Source organism: Drosophila navojoa, chromosome 3 (genome assembly GCF_054131105.1).
Source record: "Drosophila navojoa isolate 15081-1374.11 chromosome 3, UAZ_NAV_1.0, whole genome shotgun sequence".
NCBI classification, from domain to species: Eukaryota; Metazoa; Arthropoda; class Insecta; order Diptera; family Drosophilidae; genus Drosophila; species Drosophila navojoa.
Genome location: NC_142891.1, coordinates 29,060,475 through 29,083,297, shown reverse-complemented (window position 1 = coordinate 29,083,297; position 22,823 = coordinate 29,060,475). Strand labels below are relative to the sequence as shown.

General features: G+C 34.3%; 2 long non-coding RNA genes across 2 annotated transcripts; one reads left to right on the top strand and one right to left on the bottom strand.

Moving 5' to 3' along the window:
• The first annotated feature begins 16,527 nt into the window (after nt 1-16,527).
• LOC149091969 (uncharacterized) lies at nt 16,528-17,202 on the top strand. Its single transcript, XR_016196567.1, has 2 exons — nt 16,528-16,765; nt 16,852-17,202. It is a non-coding gene; the product is annotated as an uncharacterized LOC149091969 (long non-coding RNA).
• A 4,743-nt stretch (nt 17,203-21,945) lies between these two features.
• LOC149091968 (uncharacterized) lies at nt 21,946-22,547 on the bottom strand. The gene is made up of 2 exons (XR_016196530.1): nt 22,436-22,547; nt 21,946-22,377 (listed from the first exon to the last, which is right to left on the bottom strand). It is a non-coding gene; the product is annotated as an uncharacterized LOC149091968 (long non-coding RNA).
• Between the last annotated feature and the right edge of the window lie 276 nt (nt 22,548-22,823).

Genomic DNA, 22,823 nt, shown 5'->3' with positions numbered 1-22,823 from the left:
TAGGCACCTGCCTTAGGAGGGTTTGGGCATGGTTGAGGTGGGTCTCCGACAATTCCAGAGTCATGGTGGAGCCGTTTAGTAGGTTCTTAAGCACTTGTTTGCTTGAGAGTTTTTTAAATAGTTAGCTCACTATTAGGTTGCACACAGTTGGCACGAAATTGTGAGTGGGTTTCTGTTCTTTTGATTATTTCTCTTAATTGGATCAATCGTTTGAACAGTTTTTGGTTTAATTCACTTTTAACTTGCACAGAGTTGGCATTTAATTGTGATTGAAATGTTCGTTCACTCGATTATTTCGCTTAGTTGGATTAATCATTTATAGTTGAACGGGTTGTTAATTTTTTTTTTGGTATAACACTTATGACTTTTTTGGGATCGAGAGATATGTAAGTCCCGGACACAAATGTTATGTAGTGGTTGATTTCCACTACGCAGAACTTCTAAATAGTCCAGCGAGAGGTCACGTAGTACTTTAGCGGATTAGTAATGATGATCTTGATTATTCACCAAACCAATCCTACCGGCTGCGCCAATAATAAGACCGACGCTATAGTTTTAATAAAAAAAAAAATGTATTTCTTAAATAAAACTTGTAACGGAGTACAATTATTCTTACGCGATGTAAGAGTGGTCTTAGAGCTGAATTGAAACTGAACTGCTGATTGTAAATTTGTTTGTCTTATATAGCTAGAAATGTATATCGATGGTAGCGTGATTTTGCTGAAGTGAGTGGCCTGATCGCTGCCAAATATGCTGAATATGCAGTTCCCACGAGAAAGGGTTCGATGCGATTTGTTTATGAGTAGTTGCTAGGGCGATCGTGGCTTTGATTTTGTGTTTAAGTGTGGATGTATATTCATTCCAAAGCACAAGTCTTTAGTATTTCAAATACGACTTTTACATATATGATGGTGAGAGGGTGGATATAGAGTTGGATGGGTTAAATTTTAACAAAAATCGAAATTGCATATATTGCATCTTAATATATAAATAAAAAAACGAGACTCAAGCTTTAAAGATGTGGGAGATATAATTCTATAACTGATTTTCGATAAAGTTCATTATCGATAAAAAAATAACGGGATGAGCTATCATTTTTTAGTTCGTCTCTAGCTTTTATATCTTCTGAGATCGACGCGCTCATGTATACCGACAAACGGACGGACGGACAGACAGACAGAAGGACAGGGCCAAATCGACTCAGCTCGTCGCCCTGATCAAGAATATAAATACTTTGTGGGATCTGCCACGCCTCCTTTTGCCCGTTACATACTTTTTCCCAAAACCATTATACCTTAATTTCCTCTTTTCAATGGATTCAGTGTATAAAAAGTACCGTTAATTTGCATTTTACGCGAATGTAATTGTTCTTAAAACAGTGTGGGTCAAATAAGCTGTGGCATTGAATTTATGACTTTTTTTTTTTGTTTTTGTTATTTTCCTATTTTTTTTTTTATTTAAATAAAAAAGTTATGTTTTCCATTAATTTAATATTGAAATAACAATTTCAATTTGAATTTGAATTTTTCATAAATTTATATTGGGTAAAATGTAAAGAGCAGGTGAAATTTTTATTTCTCGCGTCTATCCGTCGAAGCTATTTGGTATTGGGTGGTCAGCCCAAGTATATATACAAAATTTGGTTCTCTAGCATCAATAGTGTTTAAAATATAGCAGAATTTGAAAAATCACTTTATCTTCAGGTCCGCTTTGCCACGCCCGTGGTGAGCGTAAACATATAATTATACTCATTCACGAAAGTCAAATGAGTATGGGTGCCGTCCGATTTGATACGCCCCCAAGGGGCGTAGATACATCCGGAATAGCACGTGATCTTATGCGGTCGGTGCGGATTTACATTCTAAATTTCCGCTTTCTAGCTCATCAAGTAATATGACTTCTAGTATATCGGAAAATGCATGTTCCGATTTTCCACGCCCCTAGTCAATAGATCAGAGATATACATGAGTATGTGTTCCGAATTTCAAGTCTCTAGCTTCAATAGCGCCGAAATAAACTGCGTTCATACGGACAGACGGACAGTCGGACACACAGCAAGACGGATATTCGTGAATGAGTATAAAAATACATCTACTAAATCTTTAAGGCTATTGCCTCAAAACTTTACATACATATATTTGTTAATATCTCTTTCTTTTAAAAAAATATTATTTGATTGCGAAGATCCTAATAGTCGAGGAATTCGATTAGGCCTTTCTTTCATGTTAATTCAATTAATAAATATATAATATATATAAAGTTACAGTTAAGTTACAGTGAATTAAAATAATTTGCACAGTACCTGTACAGCCTTATTTCGCAAATGTCAGGCATGTGGAAAACTGTTTTGTTATACATATGTACATATGTATATATGTATGTATATCTGTAGCAGAGTGGTTGGAATTCCGGCAATTTAATTCTTTGACGGTCCATTTATTGCAGACACGCTAATCATAAAGTCGATAGCTTGGACAACCAAATATTATACGTGCGTGTGCATGTGTATGTACTTAAAAGCAAAGAGCATACAGAAGCATGTATGTGTACACATATGTATGTATATGCAAGTATGCATAAAATGTGGAGCCCCTGTGAACTTGTATGTGTAGATGGTATAACATACATACATATGTAATTCATTATTTTCGTTTATCTTGAACGAACTGTTTCGGACGTTTCATAACATGTATGTATGTTAGGATTTGATTAATAATATAATTATAGGCATTCAACATTTATAAAACATATTTTCATCCAATTTTAATACTGAGTCCTTAGTATGAGCAAAATAAGAGTCGATAAAAATTTAGCTTGAAAGCACCAGAGCCATCATTAACAATCCTATATAATTTACATTATAATACTGATTAAATAACAAGTAAGAAGACTCTAGTCGAGACTGCTCGAGTAGGAGATACACTGAACCCTCCAATCTGATATTCTAAATTAGAATTTCTAATCACTCTGCACTTATTTTAGGCACACATACATATACATGCACGGAGTAGAACGCGCTCTGCTAACTGAGCAGAAAGCAACGACTGCGCTTGGGTTGCGCTGCAGTGTGGGCAATATTATACGAAATTATCTGTTGAATAATTTGATTTCTAGACGTACGATCCTAATGAAACTTTTAAAATGTAAACATAATGTTATATATATTCCAAAGAACAAGTCTCTAGTACTTGAAATACGTCTTTCAAAGGTGAGAGTGAGGGGGTGGATATAGGGGTGGGGGGGTAAATTCTAACAAAAACCGAAATAATATAAAATACACATGAATCTACATTTAACATTTGGAAACTCTAGCTTTAAACGTGTAGTAGATATAATTCAATAACTAACATTCGATAAGGTTTTTAATTGATAATAAAATATCGGGAGTAGTTATCGATTTTTAGTGATAAACTTGATATGCGTGTGATATACACGGACCTAAGAAAAAACTTTGAAGTCTCTAGCTCTTATATCTTCTGAGATCGACGCGTTCATACATGCGGACGGATGGACTGACAGACGGACAGGGCTAAATCGAATCAGCTCGTCGCCCTGATCAAGAATATATATACTTTGTGGGATCTGCCACGCCTCCTTCTGCTTGTGACATACATTTTAACAAAACCATTTCCCATTTTCAATGGGTTCAGGGCATAGCAAGTAAGAAAGCTCTAGTCGAGACTGTTCAACTACGAGATCCCCTGAACCCTTCGAGCAAATGATATTTCAATAATACTTCGCACACACAAACACACACACACACTCACGTACACAGGCGACTGGGTTCAGGCTGCGCTGCAGTGTTGGCAATATTATGAGAATTTATTTGTTGAATGTTTCTAGACGTACAACTTTAATGAAACTTTCAGAACTTAGCCGAATTTAATGAAACTTTCAGCAAATTATCTACATACTCTATTAAATAATTGACAAATTTGAAAAACTGAGAATCATTAAAATTTAACTACAGCTAATTTAGCCTTGATTTATAATGTTTTTAATCGATAATAAAATATCGGGAATAGTTATCGATTTTTAAAGATAAGCTCGACATTCGCGCTGTATATACGGTCACTTGAAAAAAAAAAAAAAAATCAAATCTCTAGCTCTTATATCTTATATCTTATATCAAACATACGGACAGACGGAAAGACGGACGGACATACAGACGGACAGAGCTAAATCGACTCATATATACATATACTTTGTGGCGTCTGCCACGCCTCCTTTTGCCTGTTACATACATTTCAACAAAACCATTATAACCTGATTTCCCATTTTCAATGGGTTCAGGGTATAAAAAGGGAAAAGAGTAATGGACCCAAATGGCTACCCTGAGGTACTCCAGACGAAACAAAGATGAGTTTAGAAATTGCTGTTCTAAGCAAGACTCTTTGGGTTTTTCCCTTTAAATAGGATGAAATCCAGGGGAAAGTCCCAAACGTTCATGCTTTGGAATAAGTATTTGATGATGCTTTATTTTTCACAAAAAGCTTTATCTCCTACAGTTTTAAAGCTAGAACGTTAAAATGTTGCACGTGATGTAATGATTATGTAAAGATTGATTAAAAAATGATATGTCTACGCCTTTTAAGGGCGTGCCAAATCGAACCTGAAGATATAGTGATTTTTTAATTCTGCTATATTTTCAACACAATTGATGCTAGTGAGCTTGAGCTCGGAAGATACTCTCCGGCTGACCTCCCAAAGCCAAAAAGCTTTGCCCACAGGGGCGTGGCAAACCGCAAAAGTTGATATCTCCTAATCTCTTAAGTATAAATTTGGATAGTTAAGTTACTAGTAACCTCCTCTCTCGATTTCCCAAATAATATTGTTACGCCTTTTTTAGGGGCGTGGTACAGCAAAAAATACCCTGTAATTTTTTCATTTTTTGAGCGTAATCAAATTGTGCAGCTAGGTTACGGTTAGCTTGTTTCATGAGCTTGCAAAAAAAAACTGAACTTTCTACAGTAGTAGAGCTAAACTTAGCTAATAAATTGCTAATAGGGTGTGAGTGAGTATTCTGCAGTCGGTAACGCCCGACTGAAGCGTTCTTACTTGTTATACCCTGTTTTTCATTAGGTTGGTTCAGAGTAGTATTTAGTCGAGCACTAGTTTTCTTACGTGTTTACATATAAACTGCAAATATATAAATTTTAATTGTTAAGATACACATTAAATTATATGTAATCAGGTTAATTTGGATTAGTTTATCTATATGACGACTATATATTCATAAAATAAATGAAAACAATTGGTTTTGTTTTATTTTTGACCATTTTATTCATTATCAGAGGAAAAATCTGCCCAGTTTTACATACTTTCCTTTATTTAAAAATTTTCTGACACTTCGTGTGCCTAAACTTGTTTTGCTTAACAGTGTGTTGCTACTACGGAGGCTGAAATTATAAATTCTTGATTCAGGAAGAATTTCAAGATTTTGTGTAAGCCATAGCCTTACATTCTGACTGCAGCTAAATACTTATCGAAAAAAAAAGTTTCGAATACCTTATTTTAATTAAATTGTTTTAGAAACTTGTCGTCAAATATAAAATGAAACCATACATCATTGATAAAAAAAACTTTCTTCTCATCATCTGCAATATTAGGTCATATTTGAATTGAGACAAAGTTAGATTAGAACTTAAAAACTATTTGAAATCGTGGCATTCATATTTACTTTGCCTAAGGCATTCATTGTGTGGCTTATCACTACACTCAAAGCAACCCAACTCGAAACTTTCAGACATAACTTATCAACAAACAAAACTGAGAATGGCATTAGCTCAAACATATAGGGAACTATAACTTTTAGCTGTTTCTACAATGCTTCTAATATAACAACACATTTCAAATGAAATCATATTGTGCCTATTAGCAAACAAGTCAGTGAGTAAATTAAAGGAATTTGCATCCACCAGTAACGCATTAGGCATTTCACATGTCTCTGCAAAAATAATCGATTGTTAATAGAGGTTGTGAGTTTAAAAACATTACAGAAGAAATAGTTGTCTATTTGTATTTTTAAGTGTTACTTGCATTGGTTCTACGTGCATTGCTAATTGTTTCGTGTTCCTTAAGGTACTTAACGAAAGAGAATGAAGCTTTCAGCATACATATGTACAAATTATATAAAAGAAATGGCACCTTTTAAAAAATTCAAACTTGTGCACAGTGAGCTAATCTTTCTACTGATATTCAAAATAAATCAACAAAAACAAAAATCCATCAGTTTCTTCTAAAACTATATGATAAATTTGGAGATGCATGCAATCGAGTATATTCTGATAATCACAATATTGCTTAAGCAATGAAGTAACTGTTGTAACTGATTGCTCAAGTAGGGATGGCGTTGATGGAGGTGACAAATTTTTTAGTCGAAAATATTGAATAGTTTCAGGTTTTTCTGCTTTAATACATACAAAAATAGGTTTGCTAAAAATCTCGACTAAAGCTTTGTTACTTGTTAAACTTAGAGTAGATAACAAAATATCAGAAGCTTTCATAACTTGATTACATAACGTGTCTTCGCATGTATACTTACTTCTAAGCCGTAGTTTGACTGCACTAAGTAACTGTAAGCATACCTTAAACGTGACTTTTAAACTTTCTTAACAAAGTTTACGTGCAATTTGACGTTGTGTACTTACAATATTCATTACATAATAAAAAAGGTACATAAGCAGAAATATACTCAAAAGATAAGTTTGTACTTTTACTGCATACATCACTTGTAAAAGATACTTTCACTCAATTGTTCACATACACAAGTATACATGCATTCGAGTTACTGGAAAGAAGTTTACATCTCCTGAAGTATAATAGCTAGAAGCTTACTAGTAACTTCCTGTATCGGTTACTTAACATATATCAAAAATACCCTGTAAATTTCACATTTTTGAGCGTAAACTAAGCTGAGCTCGTTATAATAAACTAACCAAAAAGGTGTCTAAATACTGAATTTTCTATGGTATTAGAGCTAAACTGACATATTAAATTTCTAATTGGATGTGAATGATTCTTCCGCAGTCGATAAACTTAAATATTTAATTGCTAATGAGATGTGAATGACTCTTCTGCAGTCGGTAACGTCCGTAACTTGTTACTCATTAACAAGTAAGAAGGCTCTAGTGGAGACTGCTCGAGTAGGAGATACCCTGAAGCCTCAAATCTAATATTCTAATCATTCTGTACTTCTTTCCTGCACATATACATACGTATGCATCCGCACGCACGTATAACAACGCGCTCTGTTAACGGCGCAGTAAGCAGCGACTGCGCTTGGGTTGCGCTGCAGTGTGGGCAATATTATGAGAATTTATTTTTTGAATAATTCAATTACTAGACGTACAATCTTAATTACACTTTCAGAACGTAATCAAACTGTTCAAATGTACATATGCATATTCGAAAGCTCTCTAGTACTTGAAATGCGTTTTTCACAAATTGTGGGCGAAGGGGGTGTGGTATCAAAAATCTGTAAATTACAAAATATTTGTATTCATGATATGTATATACACCGCTGGTCTTAGGTTAGACGCACCCATTTTTTGGTATAAAAACGGTTTGATTTATTTATTCGGCATGTTTTGGCTGCCAAAACCATTTTTGAATGAAAGTTGGAGTCTAGATCGAAAAACATCTTTTAAAAGTTTGTTGATATTCTAAAAGATAATTGTGCAATCGGGGACTGTAGAAAATTTTATGAAAAAACATGGCTTTTTGGTTGGTCAACGAATTAGGCGCACATCAATTTTCTAAGTTTTATGTTAAAAATTCGAGCTTTTTTGATTGGGTAATAATTAAAAATTAATAATTCAATCCTTTTTAAGCTATATTAAAAAATAAAATGGAAAAAGCTTCTATATTAAGTTTATTGGAACGTCAAAATGTAGACTTCTTCCACTCCCAGGGACTATCTAACAGAAATATTGCCAAAAAAATAAAACGCAGCTCCAGAATTGTTGACAGATACTTGAAAGATCCAGAGGCATATGGAACACACTTCAAAAGGCGAAAACGAGCACTTCCTGCCCGAGATGAGCAAAAAATTGTCCAAGTTGCTTCCGAATCGACTAAGTCTGCAGCCAAAATTAAGTAATCATCCGGTGTAAACGCTGGCCTTTTAACAGTCCAGCGTACTATTAGAAATGCAAAACATCCAAAATGTCTGAAACTTATGAAAAACCCACATCTAAATGCTATACGTAAAGAAAATCGGCTCCAATATGCGAGAGAATACATGACATGGACAGTTCAATATGACACTCGACTTAATTATTGGCGTTCAGTTGTGTTTACTGGCAAAAAACGTTTTAATTTGGATGGCCCTGATGGTTTCAATATTACTACCATGATTTACAAAAATATGAGTTGTATTTCAGCCGCCATCACAGTCGAGAAGGGGGAGTGATGGTGTGGGGTGCCATCATATATTATGGAACAACAGATTTCATTTTTATAGATCAGAAGATGACCGATGAGCGCTTCAAAACTGTGTTGCAGTCCGTAATTTCTAGGATTAAGGATCTCTCCGGACCATTGCCATCGATTTTCTTCTTTCTTCTTATTACGAGTGAAAATGTTTAGGCCACGACTTGGCCTCCGTATTCCCCAGATCTTAAAATAATTGTAAATATTTGAGAATGGTATTTGAAGGAAGTAAGTAACACGAAGACAAAGAAATACTAACTGCTGCAATTAAATATGCCTGGGGCGAGAAGGACCGGGTGTATGAGGTTATTTCGAACTAAAGAAGCAGGAGTCCTTATTGAAATTATTTTTATATATTTACTTATTGCTTAAATAATTATAAAAACTAAAAATAATACTTAAAATGACGTTCCTTACATTAAATAACATGAATTAGTTTAAGTGCGTCTATTTCAGTGACCAAGAAAAAAAGTCTTTTTTTAATAGTTTTCATAAAAAACAAGTAAGAAGACTCTAGTCGAGACTGCTCGACTAGGAGATACCCTGAACCCTCCAGTCTGATATTCCAATCACTCTGCACCTTTTTTAGATACACATACATACATACACATACACACGCACGTATTAGAACGCGCTCTGCTAACTGCGCATTAAGCAGCGACTGCGCTTGGGCTGCGCTGCAGTGTGTTCAATATTAATACTCAAGTCTCTACTACTTGAAATAAATTACAAAGGTGAAGGTAAGGGGTCGAATTTGGGGGTGGGGGGTAAATTTTAACAAAACCCGAAATTATATAAAATATACATGAATCTACATATAATATTTGGAAGCTCTAGCTCTAAAGGTGTAGGCGCTATAATTAAATAACTAGCTTTCGATAAGGATTTTAATCGATAATAAAATATCGGGAATAGTTATCGATTTTTAGTGATAAACTTGATATGCGCGTGATATACACGGACCTAGGGAAAACAATTTCAAGTCTCTAGGGACGCGTTCATACATACAGACGGACAGACGGACGGACAGACAGACGGACAGGGCCAAATCGACTCAGCTCGTCGCCCTGATCAAAAATATATATACTTTGTGGGGTCTGCCACGCCTCCTTTTGCCTGTTACATACTTTTAACAAAACCATTATACCCTGATTTCCCATTTTCAATGGGCTCAGGGTATAAAAAAAACAGATTTTTTTTAAATTAACAGCAGTGTACATAGTAAATCTGTAGTCTCCAGGACTAAAAGTGTTCAAATGAGGCTGGAAAAAACAAAATCAAATTTTCTATTATTCTCGATAAAAAAGTTATCGGATGATTTATTGAAAAAGCAAACTTGTACTGCATATGGTATACACGAGTATGCATGCCAAATTTCAGCTCTCTAGCTTTTGTATCTTCTGAGATCGACGCACTCAAATGGACGGACTGACGGACAGGGCTTTATCTAAGCCAAACTAACTGCTGATGTGATTCTAAGAACGTGCTAGAAGAAGTTTGAATGTATGTGTGCACACGTATAGGAAAACTGTTGTTGCTGATGCACGATTGTTTATTGGCCAAACATTTTGTTATTTTTTAACGTCGATTGACTTAACCAAATTTAATGAAACTTTCAGCATATGATCTACATATTCTATTGAATAATTGACAAATTTGAAAAAATTAAAAATCATTTACAATTAGCTACAGTGCACTATGGGTAAAAAGCCCGAATTTTTGGCATTAATTGTCCCTGAAGAGATCGAAGCTTGAAATTTTGTATACATAATAATATGAATTTTTTATAATTTCGGTTTTTTTTTTTTTATAGAGCCACTCCCCCACCCCTTTCGCTTATAGCGTCCATCCGGCTATTGCGACGAAAATTCTAGTTCCCAGATAAGCTTATCACTAACCTTGAATAATAATTTAGTCATAGTTTTCTTCTTCCAACTTAATACAATTCATATCATATATGTTATCATAGGCGTCTTCAGAATCATCTTCCTCTTCTTCGCTTTCTGTAGAATTAGCAATTGTTTCAGTAGGATCGAAACTATATGCTTCTACAAGTGCAATAACTTCTGTGGGCAGTTCTTTTTTCTATTTCGGCGAGCTCGTTCTTTTCAAATTAAACTAGAAATAAGTGGGTTTGATGAGTCTAGTGCTCTATTGAATACGCCACTTATACACTGCGCGTCATCAGGTTAGCGCCCCCCTTTACACTCATCTTCTTTTGCTTTTTTCTATTTTCCTATTGCACGCAACTTCGTAGTTTTTGTTTTGATTTTGTTGTCAACATATGAGATGTCTCTCATAATAAAATCAAGCGCGAGAGAATAACCGTTATATTTTATTTTCTATTCTTCTTTATTTTCGCAAAGATTGCGTGCACTTATTTTGCGTCATCAGATTAGCGCCCCCAAATGCAATTTTAGTTATCTTGCTTATTTTGCCAAGTACAGTCACCAAATTTTTTAGGAAGCTCAAAGTATTCAATATCTTTAAATAAATGTACAGTATGCGTAAAAAACAGTTTTATCTTTTGATGAAAAATCAAAGATTGAGGCATACTTTGATTCTGGATTATCCTTCCATAAAATTGCTGAAAAAACAGGAAGACACAGGAAAACAATTGGTAATTTTCTTAAAAATAAGGAAAACTATGGAAAAAACTATAAAGGTGGCAATAATCAAGTGATTTCACAAGCAGATAGAAGAGCAATAGTTCGGGAAACTTCGAATTCCCATGACTCAACCACTAAGATTAGGGAAAAAACCGGTGTTAAGGCGAGCTTATCAACGGTCCAAAGAGTAATTAAGAAAGCTAATAACATAGAGACTGAAATTAAAAAAAAACATCACTCAATATGCTGAGAAAAGAAATGCGCATTAGTTTTGCCAGAGCGCACATGACGTGGTCTACCCAATGGCAGTATGTTGTTTTTTCAGATGAAAAAAATTTAATTTGGAAGGACCTGATGGCTATAATTATTATTTCCATGACCTACGCAAAGAAGAACATCACTTTGACAGGTTACACAGCCGGGTGGCGGAGGGTTATGGTCTGGGGAGCAATATCTTACTACGGCACATGCAAGCTTCAATTTTTGACATCGCGTATGAACGCACAGGACTATAACATCGTTTTAAAAACTGCTTTTCCACATTTCCAAAACATTTTTCAAAACATGCAGTGGACTTTCCAGCACGATAATGCCCCAATTCACACCGCCCGATCCGTGAAGTCCTGGATCCAGGGCCAAAAAGTTGATCTCATGGAGTGGCCACCATACTCACCCGACCTTAATATCATCGAAAACGTCTGGGGATGGTTGGTCAGGAAAGTATATGAGTCCGGAAGGCAATATAGTACAAGGACAGAGTTAATCAAAGGTATTGAACACGCTTGGTCAACCATATCCTTGAATTATATTGAACAACTTTATAATTCCATTCCTAATCGAATTTTTGAAGTAATTTTAAACAATGGCGGCACTACGCACTACTAATATTACTTAAAAATAACAATAGCTTAAAATACCGGTGTTATTTTTGGTCATTAGCTTAAATAAATTGAATTTAATGCAGGGGGCGCTAATCTGATGACCAAATTTTTGTTACATATTTTTTGTACATTTTACAAAAAAAATTATTAAAAAATAATCCTTATTGTTATAGTAGCCATTCTTTTTGTATTTTAAAGAGAAATAAATGGAGTATAATATAAAAAAAATTTCAAAGATTGAGCTCTGATGGTTTAGATTTTATTTAGCTTTGAGGTTGAGAAGTATACAAGTGGAAGTATACAAGTGTCCATTATTTGATGCCCATGCACCAAAATATTGTGGATAGTTGGGCGCATTGGATAGCAAATATATTATATGTAAAATATAATATGACAAACACAAATTGACTGAGGCTCTGACCCCGGCCTGAGAATAAATTAACTTTTAATGTTTTCTCACACAAAACTTTAAATTTCCCGGAGTTCATGCGCGCAAGAGATAGCAATTAATATTATATAAACGTTTTTTAAAATTTCTTGGTCAAAATATTAAATGGTAGAAAACAACTCAACATTTCCAAAAGCTCTTCTTGCTGCGTTGCCGTCATTACAGCTACCACTTCAATAAAAATGTTGTATCCTTTTCCGTTCATTTTTTGACAAAACTAATGCAAAGAGGCGTCGTGTTATCATACTCTCAAGCAAGCTCAGAAGCCAATTTTCCTTTTAATCGGGGACCAACATCGTTATAATTTAGTTGCTTTCGACCTGATCTTTTAGGTGATCGGTCGAATGCACTGACCTTGATACTTGACTCTAATTAGCAATCGATTGCATTTTTCAAATGATACTTAATAAATCCAACTATTTTTTTTTTTTACCTTATAGTTAATTGATTTAATTTTATCGTCCAATAAGTTCTCTTTACTTATTTTGTAACGCTATAATCTTTTATAGCGCTTTGTTGTTACTTGTTGCTGCTCCGCACTTCTAACAGCATGGAATTGCAGACCTCATATGTAACTGCAACATGTCGATTATTTTGTGAAGGAGCAAAAATGAGCAAGAAGTCTTTTTACTTTGGAAAATCGGACGAAAAATCACAGGACTACAAAAAAATTTTCACTCATCTTATTTAACATAGCCTCCTAAATATTTTCCATAAAAAATATTGTCAACTATTTCAAGCACCCTATGATTTACACACGTTGAAAGTAGAGCATGATTTCAAGCGTTTTTTTCGGTTTTCCATGCAACCTTGAATCAGCTAACTTTGACGAAGCTTAAAACTTTATTGATAGTCCTCAAAATTTTATTAAAATTATTTTTAAGTCGGCTGGAGTTTTATAAATGAGAAAATAAAAATAGTTGGCGGATATTGAAAAAAAAATTCTTTGGATTTATGCCAAAAAATTACCCATAGTGCAGTGGCATCATTAAAAACAATCAAGTCTCTAGCTTTTATATCTTCTGAAATCGACTCGTTCAAACATACGGACAGACGGACGGACGGACGGACGGACAGACGGACGGACGGACAGACAGACAGACAGACGGACAGGGCCAAGTCGACTCATCTCGTCGCCCTGATCAAGAATATATATAATTTGTGGGGTCTGCCACGCCTCCTTCTTCCTGTTACATACATTTTAATAAAACCATTATACCCTGATTTCCCATTTTCAATGGGTTCAGGGTATAAATACAGCAAGACGACCTGTACAAAACCAATATACGCATTTCACCTTCGTGAATAGGTTTAAAAAGTTCAGTATTCTATATTGGAGCTTTCCATTAAATACATACATATTTGTGAAAAAATTATTAATTTCTAGAAGTTGGGCGACTTTTTGGGGTGAAATGTCATTTATGCTTATGGCAGTTTGAAAAAGTTTGATTTCTTGAGCCAGTTACTTCCATTGACTACTATAGAGTAAGAGTGGAATGTAAATAACACTAAAGAACTTTCTAAAAGAGTCGTAAATATACAAAGTATTTGAGTAGCGATTGTAATTAAATTCACGCGCTGAACAGAGCAGAGTCCATAATATTTGGCACTGATTCAAAGGGTTGAAATCAAATGATTGTTCCGCAAGTGTTACAGCTATTTAAGAGTCACTTAAAAGTACTTGAATTATGTTGGAATTTTATAAATCTCTGGCTGCATACATATACAAGACATATAAAGGGCACAGAAATAAACAAGTAAAAAAGCTCTAGCCGAAACTGCTCGACATGCATACTCGATGTACATACTTCTAATGAAATTAGCCAGAATAGAATGAACTGATGCTAATTATGAAGAAATAAAAAATCGAATTTACGTTTCATTTATTTATTGTGAGTCTGATTCATTGGTGGTGTGTGTGTGTGCTTGAGGGGGAGGGGGTCCACTTGTGGGGATTTGTCGTTGACCGTCCTGGATTGCCCTCTGACCCAGATGGTAACCCTTGGCTTACACAAGAAAAACACACACAAACGCATGCACGCTTAAACATGCATAACTTTTCTTGTCGATGGCCTGCATGCATGTGCCAAAGAACAAGTCTCTGGTATTTGAAATACTCATACAAATATGTGGGTGAGGAGGTACATATGTATACATATTTCAGTAGGAGATATAATTAAATAAATAGTTTTCGATAACTTTTTTAATCGAGCAGAAATATCGGCACTAGTTATCGATATTTGGAGAGAAACTCGACATGCGCATGATATACACGACCCTAGGCAAACAATTGAAGTCTGTAGCTCTTGTATCTTCTGAGATCGACGCGTTCATTCATACGGACTGAGGGTCGGACGGACAGACAGACAGGGGACAGACAGGACAGGGCCAAACCGACTCAGCTCTTCGCACTGTTCAAGAATTTATATATACTTTGTGGGGTCTGCCACGCCTCCTTCTGTCTTTTACATACTTTTAACAAAACCATTATACCTGACTTTCCATTGAAAATGGGTTCAGGGTATATGTATAAAATGAGTTTTATCACATACATGTACATTAACTGCCGTAGTAATATACTATTGTAGTACTGTCCCAAAGAATCTGATTTGAAGTCAAATGTTTATTGAGGATTATATATTAATTGTTGTTCTCTCAATCAAATCAAAATTTGTTGGCTTGTTTAATTCATAATTTTTGCGTATGGATATTTCAATAAAAACGCATAGCTATAAAAAAAAAAACAAACAAATATTACTTACGAAAATAATTATTTCATGAGACGAATATGTTTAATGGCGATAAATGCACTTCTAAATCTCATTAATCAATTTATTAACTAAAAAGATTGTTCCTTCAACGCAAAAGAATAAATGTTATGTAACAGACAGAAGGAGGCGTGGCAGACCCCACAAAGTATTTATAAGTCGAGTCGATTTGGCCCGTCCGTCTGTCAGTCTGTCCGTATGTATGAGCGCGTCGATTTCAGAAGATATAAGAGCTAGAGACTTCAAATTTTTTTGAATGTCCGTACATAGCACGCGCACTAACACTAAAAATTGATAACTTATCCCGTTATTTTGTTATCGATAAAAAAACCTTATCGAAAATCAGGTATAAAATTATATCTCCTACATCTTTAAGACTAAAGTCTCCAAATTTTAAAATATATTAAGATGAATTTTATACAATTTCGATTTTTGTTAAAATTTACATTCTCCTCTATATCCACCCCCTCACCCTCATATTTGTAAATGCCGTATTTTAAATACTACAGACTTGTGCTTCGGTATATACATGCATTTAAATAGTATGATTACTTTCTGAAAGTTTCATTAAGATTGTACGCCTAGAAATGAAATTATTTAATAAATAAATTTTCAAAATATTGTCAACACCCAAGCACCTGTATATGTGCGTGTGTTTGTTTGTATGCGTGTTTGTGTACGAATTTGTATTGAAATATCAGTTGCTTGGATGATTCAGGGGATCTCGTAGTCGAGCAGTCTCGATTAGAGCTTTCTTACTTGCTTATATTTATAAATGTAGCCCAAAAGTAATTTGGTATATATCTATTTCATATTATAAGAACTTGACACTTGACAGTAAAACCTTTAATCCAGGGTTAATATTGGACGAAAGAACGTGTAGTACTACAGCACCATCTTGCAAGACTAAAAAATACCGTGTAGCCTTAATTATTTGATTATTTACTAAAAGAATGAGTGTTGTGTTTAGTTGTCTGTTCTGCTTTAACTATATAATATTAATAAGTTTATATGCAGAAAATATTAAGAAAATAAATTAATAACTTAATTATGAAGATAAGGTAGTTGTATTTGGACACAAAAGGAAAACTCTTTTTATATCATTAACATACCTGATCCGAATATTTGAATATATAATCTTTATAAATATCTCAATTCCATGCTAATTTATATGTTATTTTACATTTAAAAATCTTTCAATAGATTGATTACGAAATAAGAAAACTAATTTTAATTATTAATTTACCGGATTATGTATTATTAATTTATTTTCACTCACAATAGTAAAAGAAATTCGAACGCTTTTTTTTTTAGATATTTCCGTTTTGATATAGATTTTTGCTTTGAGGTATGCATTTCCTATCTAAATATTTATGTGATTATCGTTTAAATAATATTCAACTATACTTACTAGATTTTTTATTTCATATAAGCTCAAATTCCCAACGGAAATGTTCGTTTTATGCAAGTAAAATTAAGTATAAAAATTACAAGGAACTTTTCTACGTTGAAACACGAACACTACAAATGCATTAAAATTGAGTTAAAGGATGTTATCCGACGCTCAAACATTTTTTCTTACGTAGTGACATGCGTCTTATGATTTCATGTTGACAGGCGAGCGAGGTAAGCTGTATATCTACAAATATATATGTATTTAGATAGGATACACAAGCACATTCATTCCAATATATAAATCTCTGTCTATGTAGTTGAGTGTGTATGTATGAAATGGTACATACACAAGTATATCCAGCATGCGAAAGAAAACAGGGAAAACTCCCAAGCCCGTATTAAGTTAGACCGTGGAGCATGTTAACCCGGAATGACACACAAAATGCGCTGGATCTGACATATACATAGGGCCCACAATGAAGCATTGCGGTCGAAAGCTGGCATGTGAGAGTGGCGTGAAGGGACAAAGCAAATGGCAAACTACGCACATGTTTTTTTCTGTCAAAATTCTGTCAATTTTTCTACAAACATTTTAGCGCTAAATTATTAAGTGCCAAATGTCGGAAGTGTCGACATTATTAAATACAAACAAGTATCTTTGTATGAAATGTGTACAAGATTTCACATATTGAGAAAGAGGCAAGAGTACGTCAGTAGATATTGCGTACAATCGTAATATGCAAGATATTTATTATGCTTTGGCAAATTTTCTTTACAACAGAGCCTGGTATAATTTTAAAATGGATGGTAAATTAATATTATAGCTGATTAGATAATACTTATTTGCTTATTTGTTTGTATGCTGACTCCATGATCAAGCGCCACAGCTTATAATCTATCTATAATCTATATTTAATTCCATTGTTTTCTGTTCATATATGTATGTATGTGTGTATGTATGTATGTACATTCATATGCATACTATAAGGAAAGAGTGTCTAATATAAATTCATATCTAAACAACTGTTAAATTGTGATGAGGCAAATAATAAAATAATTTTTTCATTTTTGACTTCAGCTCTATAATTAAACATATTTACATATGTATATATAATTGGAATATACACGATAAACATGTCTTACATATTTTGAATACTCTTTCCCATTGAATGTACTTCTATACCTTAATAAGTGAGTCACCTTTGCCTTGAAAAACTTGTTCAAGAGGTATATATGATAAATCTTAGCCCCTTTCGTGGTACATGAAGCCCCTATAATAATTGTCTTAGAGCTTTCTGACATCTTTTCAAAAGATAATGTTTAGTGAGTTCTTTTACATAAGCAGTAGCTTGGGTAGCTGAAATGTTGTGGACTCTTATTTGAAATGTATATGTAGAAATATGATAAAATTCTCGTCTCGTGGTGTTTGTTGCCAAACTCCTCCGAAACGGTTCGACCGATTCTCACGCAATTTTGTACCTACTCGACCAGCAGGATAGGTCTGACAATCGGCCAACATCTATTTTTCATGGCCCTATTTTTAAATGATGGGGCACTTCACTTCACGCGACGTTTTTTGTGATATTATTCAGTGACGCATGAACCCATTTAAAATGGGGAATCAGGGTAAAATGGTTTTGTAAAATGTATGTAACAGAAAGAAGGAGGCGTGGCAGACCCCACAAAGTAAATATATTGTTGATCAGGGCGAAGAGCTAAGTCGATTTAGCCCTGTCCGCATTTTATATAATTTCGATTTTGGTTGAAATTAACCCCCCACTTCTATATCCACCCCCTCACCCTCACCCTCATCTTTGTAAAAGTCATTTGAGTGTGTGTGTGTGCGTGTGTTTGTTTGTATGTATTTGTTTGTATGCATGTGTGTGTGTGTGTGCGTTTGTGTGTACTAATTATTATTGCAATATCAGTTGATTGTAGGGTTCAGTGAATCTCGTATTCGAGCAGTCTCGACTAGAGCTTTCTTACTTGTTATACCCTGAACCCATTGAAAATGGAAAAAATAACAACCCCGATATTTTATTATCGATTAAAAACCTTATCGAAAGCTAGTTATTTAATTATATCTCCTACACCTTTAGAGCTAGAGCTTCAAAATTTTAAATGTAGACTTGTGTATATTTTATATAATTTCGGTTTTTGTTATAATTTACCCCCATTCTAAATCCACCCCCTCACCCTCACTTTTTTAAAAGGCGTCTTACAAGTACTAGAGACTTTGTGTTTTGGAATGTAAATACATTTGAACATTATAATTGAGTTCTGAAAATTTCATTAAGATCGTACATCTAGAAATTAAATTATTCAACAAATAAATTCATATAATATTGTTCACACTGCAGCGCAGCCCAAGCGCAGTCGCTGCTTACTGCGCCTTTAGCAGAGCTCGTTGTTATACGTACGTGTGTATGTATGCGCGTCTAAAAGAAGTGCAGAGTGATTAGAATATCAGATTGGATTGATATGCCACGCCCCTAAAGACACGTAACAATTATTTAGAGAATCGACAGAGGAGGTTACTGATAACTTAACTATCCAAATCCAAACTATCCAAATTCTAGCTCTTATACTTTAGGAGATATAAACTTTTGCGGTTTGCCACGCCCACTTTTGGCGGAGATAAATAATCATTTTAATCGGAGATATACACGAGTATATGTTCCAAATTTCAGGTCTCTAGCTTCAATAGCGCCGAAATAGATTGCGTTCATAGGGACAGACTGACAGGCGGACAGACGGACGGACAGCAAGACGGACATTGCACAAAACCAATATACTCATTTCACTTTTGTGAATTATACTCATTAATAATTAACCATGCATGTTCTTGCGTCGGGAAACTATCCAGTTTGTTTGTGTTGGCTAAAGAAGGCCTAACAAAGAATATTGTGCATTCCTTTGCGCTAGGAGATTAATCTGTATTTTCTTCTAAATGTCATTATTAGTAACACAACAAAGCATACTTCGGTTGATTAGAACGCTTTCGACTGTAACTGCATCACCAGACACTTACAGTAAATTAGTTGTATTGCATTTAAGTACAAAATATTCCCTAGAAATAATGGATATGACAAAGAAACGGATGCCCGGTCAGCTAGTTGTACTATATAATCCTAATAATTTTAATTTACTGTTTAAATTCTGTTTACTAATACTAATACTACTAAAAACCATAACCTTTTTTTTGGCATACATAGGTACTTTATTTAATATTATTGCTCAATGGATAACATAAAACAGATACTTTAATGTATTTTTATTCTAATGCCTTTATTCTCATGTAACACTAAATTAACTCATTTTGTATTAGGCCTTCTGATGCTCTTGATTGTAGAATTAAAAAATAATTAACTATAATCACATAAATTAATTAATTAAAAATTACATATATATTATTTAATTCAACAATTTATATTATTTATGAGCCTTTTCATTAAACTTAATTTAATGTAACTAATTAGGTGAGATTAGGCCACTCATGCCACTCATACTAACATAAACAAATAAACCAAAACGATAAGCAAACTCTCCTAAATCTTAATCTCTTCAACATTGAGCCAAAAGTCCAATCAATAAAAGATCGAAGCCAGATCTATGAAATATCCCCAGAACATAGCATAAGAATTATGCTAAGCACTTTGTACTCTGTTATAAAAATAATATTGTCCTTTTTTTTTAACAACTATAACGTAAAACATATAATTATATTGTATATTAGTAGAAGTAACTCTAATTGAAGTCTCTTCTGAAAATATTTGAAGGCTTTACATATCTTTTTAATTATATCGATTCATGTTGAATATATTGTATATTAGTGGAAGTAACTCTAATTGAAGTCTCTTCAGAAAATTTTTGAAGGCTTTACATATCTCTTTATACCCTGAACCCATTGAAAATGGGAAATCAGGAGGGTATAATGGTTTTGTTTTAAGTATGCAACAGAAGGAGGCGTGGCAGACCCCACAAAGCATATATATTCTTGATCAGGACGACGAGCTGAGTTGATTTAGCCCTGTCCGTCCGTCCGTCTGTCCGTATGTATGAACGCGTCGATCTCAGAAGATATAAGAGCTAGAGACTTCAAATTTCTTTTAAATGTCCGTATATAGCGCGCGGATACCGAATTTATCACTAAAAACGATAACTCAATCCGATATTTTTCATCGATAAAAACCTTATCGAAAATCAGTTATAAAAAATAAATAATTCAACATACAAGTTCTCGTAATATTGCCAAAATTGCAGCGCAGTCCAAGCGCGTTCGCCTGTCTATGTGAGTGTGTGTCTGCGAAATATCATTTGCTTGAAGGATTCAGGGCTTCTCGTAGTCGAGCAGTCTCGACTAGAGATTTCTTACTTGTTATACCCTGAACCCATTGATAATGGGAAATCAGGGTAAAATGGTTTTGTTAAAATGTATGTTACAGTTAAAAAATTATATCTCCCACATCTTTAAAGCTAGAGTCTCCAAATTTAAAATGTATATTAAGATGCATTTTATTTTGTTAAAAGTAGCGCATTCGCCTGTGTATGTGCGTGTGTATGTGCGAATTATTATGAAAATATGAGTTGCTCGAAGAGCTTTCTTGTTAATTATATCGATTCATGTTGAATATATAGTAAGACATACTATAAACATGGCATACTAGAACGTCAGAATTGTTGTAGGAAATTTTGCACAAAACTAAATATGTAATCTAAATAAATGTGTAATTATAATAGCTAAGAATTGAATTGCATAGTATTTGTTTTACTGAATATTTCCGAATATTATAGGGCAATTAAACAGTAATTCAGCAATTAAACAGTAGTCAAATATTTATAGAGCTCTTACATATATACATGGAAACAAAGAATTGTAAAATATTATCGAAATAATATACTTTCAATTTGTTATGTAGATGCAGAAAACATCAATGTATCCAGCTAATCGACTAAGGTTCGTTGAGAAGCTATTTATTCAGAGGGCTGTTATATGCATACACCCTTTAAGATACACACTTGTTTGAAATTAGAATCAGTTTTGCTGTAGGCTCAATAGACTACGATAGAACTACTTTGGTAACTAACCTACTTGATAGTCTAAAATGATTTTCAAAGTAGCCATCTCTCTGTCCTTTTGAATTGATATCAAGGATGAGAGTAGACTTGGACGTGTCGTAGCATATATATGTACATTCAAGTATTCATCTATGCTCGACACGCCTACTGCTAAATTGGCATAAGCACATGCTGACATATATGAGCAAAACATACATATATGGAGATATGTATGTATTCGTAAACTACATAAGTATATTCATATTGTGTTTGATCGTCACGTTCGAGGATGTATTGAAATATCTTCAGTATCACGCAAATTCAATTTTAAGCAATCAAATCATCGAATATAATCGAATTGTATGCGATTTATGAATAAAGAGAATGATTTCTACCACAAATTGACACCAAATAAAACATAAATTTCTCTTCTAACAAAGTTAGCAGTCAAAGTTAGCTTTGCTGCAAACAAAAACGATTTAGCTCGGATTTTTGAAAATCCCATCACGTCGCAATATAGCACCCACAGCTCCTGATGACTGCTCTGTGGTGTCTGCCCCTCATGCCCTTCATGCAGCAGTCACATCATCGCATCGGGCAGCATTTGGTGGGCGGGTGGTAGTGGGCCGAGTAGCTTTGAGTCGCCGGCAGCTACAATTCATGTGCGAGATGAAAACTCATCCGAGCGTATGATTTATCATCAATGGTCTGCGATTGCAATTTTAATTTATGACATCAATAGCGAACTTGTTTGGCCGCCAGCGTGTTAATGGACACTATTGTTACTGAACGTGAATGTGAGTATTTTCCTGTTGTATTTCTCTCTTCAAAGGCAATTCATACTTTGTCAATAAGCTTACAGTGGTCGCACATGTTTTGCAAGGTGATGTGTAAAATAGAGTTCAGCGAGCTCACAGTCACACACAGGTATATGTACATGCGTCACTCAAGTGATATCCTGCTTTAAAATTCAAAGCTAAAAACCCATAAAAATGATACTATTCATAGGGAATAGAAGGACAATTCGCTCCTGTAATGAAATTCACATACATCCACATTTACAAAGGGGTGGTGGACCTTTCTTTTTTAAGTTACTGGGAAACCCACCAATTTTTGTTATAATCAACTACAATTCATGAAGGGTTAAGTGCTCAAATTTGATATTAATATTAAGTTAAGTTAACAAGTAAGAAAACTCTAGTCGAGACTGCTCGAATAGGAGATACCCTGA